Here is a 4,534-nt window from a genome sequence, read left to right on the forward strand (position 1 = left end):
GCTGACACATATGATACCATGTGGCGAGTTCTATAAGAACAGCATGTTCAGGTACAAATGCCTGTAGACTCCCTTGGCCTGTTTAGCCTGGAGATCTAGCTAGGGACACAGAGAGGGCTGTGGGATAGAAAGGAACTGGCCAAAAACATGTCTTTTAAATACTGACTCAGAGACTGTACAAGCAGTAGAAACAAATTGGGAACTTGCAGCTTTAAAAATTAATCCATATTTACAGACTGTGAATTTCTGCGTAGAGGCAGCCATTTTAAAGTCAGTAAGGGGAGGCAGTGAGTGAACTAGAAACTGAGATCTGAATTCTAGTTTTGTGTCTGCCTCTAAACAGCTATGTAACCTTGGTCAAGATTCTTGATTTCTCTGTGCCATTGTTTCCACAATTGTAAAGCAGAAGGCTAAAGTGGTATTCTTTGTTTTCTTCCAGCTTGAAAGGAATGTTATGTCTGAGAACTAAGTAATTGGTATAAAAAAAAANAAAAAAAAATAGATGTGAATTCAAATGTATGAGAGAATACAGCAGGCTTGAAGGGTTGGGAGAATATAGGTTTGAGCAAGATCTTAGTAAACTATAAGGTGTGCTACCAATGTGTGATGCTCAAAGCTTGCTTATATTTAGTCCCTTGGCAGAAAAGACCTCTGATCTATCGAACTACACCTTTGTACAACAGGAAAAACCCACCCAATACTTGACCAACCAGGAAATGTAGGGATCATTTTTGAGACATGGGGAAACTTCGATGATTTGCAAATCATGTAATCAATCATGATTTCTTTGAGTTTGGAATTTGGTCAGTTTATGTTTCTGATCATCACCCCCCTATGCTCTTGCTTGGTTACAGTAATTCCTATCACCCCACCTGTGGAGTATTGTTTCCCAGTGTCTGGCACCCCCAGCTCATTAACAAGATGAAATCATAGGTGAGTCTAGACTCATGGAAAGTCCCATGATTATTATTCCCACGGACACCTCCTTTCAGATGATTTCCCCTACAACATAACTTTGTTTCCTTACAACTTCCCTTTACTTCCTGATTCTCTCCTTAATTCTGCTGCTGTAACCCTAATCAAAAGTCTCCAGAAGAGAATCACATTCATACTTCAAGAAGACACCCTCCAAGGAGAACATTCATCCTCTGCAAAAGCAGTTTCTGGAAACAATTCCCCCCTTAAAAAAAAAAAAAAAAAAAGTCCAGGGCACTTACCTTGTTAGCATAGAGCAGATACTTTGACTTAAATTATCTCTCAATGCCAATTAGCCAAAGATAGTGTTTGTCTTAAAAACAAAAACAAAAACAAAAGAATCCCCCCAAAAAACTCCAAAAAGCAAGCTCCAACCCCAATTTTTTGTTTTAAAAGAAAAATAAACAGAATGCTGACTTTTCATCAAAGTGCTCTCAGTTTAAAACAAAAGCCAGCCCTCTGTCCTGTCATACTGGTGACAGCCGGAAGTATACTAAGGAATAAAAGTTGTGTAGGACATGAATTTATACTTCCGTGATCGCAAGGGAGAACAGAATGACTAGTTAGAATCCGGCTTCCGGATTGGAAGGACGTACGGGACTTCTGTCCCTTTCCCCCACCCTCCTGAACGTCACAGTTCCGGAAAAGCCCTAGAATTTACGGAGAAGCACGCGGGCAGCAGCGCTCTCGTCATTGTCGCCTCTAGAGGGCGCCAAGTCACCCCAAATCACAGCCTTCTCAGTGAACCAGGCGGGTCCGCTCTGGAAACAAACTTCTAAACCCTGACACTTATTAGTCTCTTGAACCATCATCAAAGGAGAAAGTAATTTAAGTGACTGGTAAATTCTTCCGTGTCTGGAATTCTCTAAACCTGGAAGTGTGATTTTAAAATTCAGAATTTACAAGGAATTTATGTAGTATCATCCTTCACGAGGGGTCAGCAGAGGGAGCTGGTAAAATGTTTGAGAAAGCATAAACTTATTTTTTAGGTATTAACCTAGGACACAAGACGAACAATAATTATAGAAGCAGTGGCAGTGATAGAATACTAAGTAAGCATCTTTTTAAATTTTATTTTTTTTCCGCTGAATGTTTGGAAGCTAACATAACAGACCATCTTAGGTTTTATGTTTAGGGACAATTTCCAACATGGTTCATTGAACAGTATCTGAACCAGGAGTCACAAAGGCAAATGTCTATAGGAGTGAGGAAAGTAACGTAAGTGACCAAAGTGGGTCAGAGAAGATCTGACCAGAAGGCACATTCCGTGCAGCTCTGTGTTGCTATTTGAGCATGAGCCCAGTATTGCAAGGCCTTAGGCTCTTTCCAGTGGAAGCTGCAAATCCAAATCTTAATATGAAATCTTCTGTTGGCAGCGAAATAATTTTTTTCTTTTGAAAAATATCAAGTGCATAGAAAAGTTAATAGTTTTCATTAGTGAACGCCAATGTATCCCTCATCCATATTCTTATTACTGTAATAATAGAGGTTACCAACTATTAACCTCTTGGTACATTCTCTCTCTCTCTCTCTCTCTTTCACACACACACACACACACACACACACACACACACACACACACACACACACACACACACACACACCCCTTTTGCCAAACCATCTGAAAGTAATCTGCAAACATCAGGATTCCATCAGGTTATTTCAGCAGAATCTCACAAGAAAGGTCACTCTTCCACATAAGCACATTACCATTACTACATCTAAGAAAGTCAATATAAATTTAATAATATCATTTAACATACAGTATTTTTAAAAAATTTCTCCAACTGTCTCCAAAAATGTTCTTATCTAGGGGCATGCTGGAGCTGGCTTATACAGAGAGAATCCAACTCCGAGTTCAGTAATATCACGTGACATTAGTCATGGTGGGAATATTTGTACCATGGAAATTGGCAAACAGTAAAAATCATCTCCCTCCACCCTGAGCCAGTTGTTAAACATTTACCATGACACCGCTCTTTTTTCTAAAACAGCTTTATTGAGGTACAATTGATATACAAGAAACTTCACATATTTACTGCATACAATTTGATGAGTTTGGACATATGAATGCACCCATGAAACCATCACCACAATGAGGATAATAAACATGTGAATCACCTCCAGAAGTTTCCTCATTCCCCCCTGCTTTTTTTTTTTTTTTTTTTTTTTTTTGCTTCTGGTAAGAACACTTAACACGAGATCTACCCTTTTAACAATATTTTTAAGTGCACAATATGGTATTGTTAACTATAGGCACTATGTTGCACAGCAGATCTGTAGAATTTATGCACCTTCCATAACTGAAACTTTATGACCATTGTACAGCTCCCCATTTCCTTCTTCTCCCAGGCCCTGCCAACCACCATTCTACTCTCTGCTTCAGTGAATTTAGCTATTTTAGATACCTCATGTTAGTAAAATCATGCAGTGTTTATCTTTCTGTGCCTGGTTTATTTCACTTAGCATAATGTCTTCCAGATTCAAGCATCTTACTGCATATAACAGGTTTTCCTTCTTTTTAAAGGCTGAGTAATATTCCATTTTTTATATGAATATGTCCCATATTTTCTTTATTCTTTCATCTGTTGATGGACATTTAGGGTGTTTTCATAATTTGGTAATTGTGAATAATGCTACAGTGAACATGGGAGTGCAGATATCTCTTTGAGATCTGGCTTTCAGTTCTTTTGGATACACACCAAGAAGTAGGATTGCTGGATCACATGGTAGTTCTGCTCAGATTTTTAATTTTTTGAGGACTCTCCATACTATTTTTCATAGCAGCTGCACAATTTTACATTCCCACCAATAGTGTACAAGAATTCCCATTTCTCCACATCCTTGCCAACATTTGTTATGTCTTTTTCTTTTTCCTTGAAAATAACCATCCTAACCAGTGTAAGGTGATATTACCTTATGGGGTATCAATTGCGTTTCCCTTATTATTAGTGATGTTGAGCACCTTTTCATATGCCTGTTGCCTATTTGTATGTTTTGTCTGGAGAAATGCTTATTCAAGCCCTTTGCCCATTCTTAAATCAGGTTATTTATTTTTATTTTTTTGCTGTTAACCTCTTATCAGATGTATGGTTTGCAAATATTTTCTCCCGTTCCACAGGTTGCCTTTTCATTCTGTTCATTGTTTCCATTCCTGTGCAAAAACTTTTTAGTTTGATGTAGTCTTACTTGTCTATTTTTGCTTTTGCTGCCTGTGCTTTTGGTGTCATAGCCAAGAAATCATTGCCAAAAACAATGTTGAGAAGTTTCTCCCTATGCTTTCTTCTAGGAATTTTATAGTTTTAGGTCTTACATTTAAGTATTTAATCCATTTTAGTTGATTTTTTGTGTATGGTATAAGATGAAGGTTCAATTTCATTTTTTGCATGTGGATATCCAGTTTCCTAGCACCATTTATTGAAGAGGTTATCCTTCCCCATTTTATGCACTTGGCACACTTATCAGTTGACCCTAAATTTTTAAATTTTGGGGGGGACTCTCTATTCTGTGTTAGTATGGTATGTCATATTAATTGATTTGCATATATTAAACCACATAC

The 4,534-nt window shown here is 37.8% G+C and overlaps 1 protein-coding gene across 1 annotated transcript in view; it reads right to left on the bottom strand.

Annotated features, from left to right (window-relative positions):
• Positions 1-1,295, bottom strand: part of FMO4 (flavin containing monooxygenase 4) — a 23,977-nt gene extending 22,682 nt beyond the window's left edge. The window contains exon 1 of the mRNA XM_008594982.1: positions 1,218-1,295. The gene's annotated coding sequence lies outside the window, so the exon portion shown is untranslated. The remainder of the gene's footprint in view (positions 1-1,217) is intronic.
• Between the last annotated feature and the right edge of the window lie 3,239 nt (positions 1,296-4,534).

Source organism: Galeopterus variegatus, unplaced genomic scaffold (assembly GCF_000696425.1).
Source record: "Galeopterus variegatus unplaced genomic scaffold, G_variegatus-3.0.2 Scaffold12054, whole genome shotgun sequence".
NCBI classification, from domain to species: domain Eukaryota; kingdom Metazoa; phylum Chordata; class Mammalia; order Dermoptera; family Cynocephalidae; genus Galeopterus; species Galeopterus variegatus.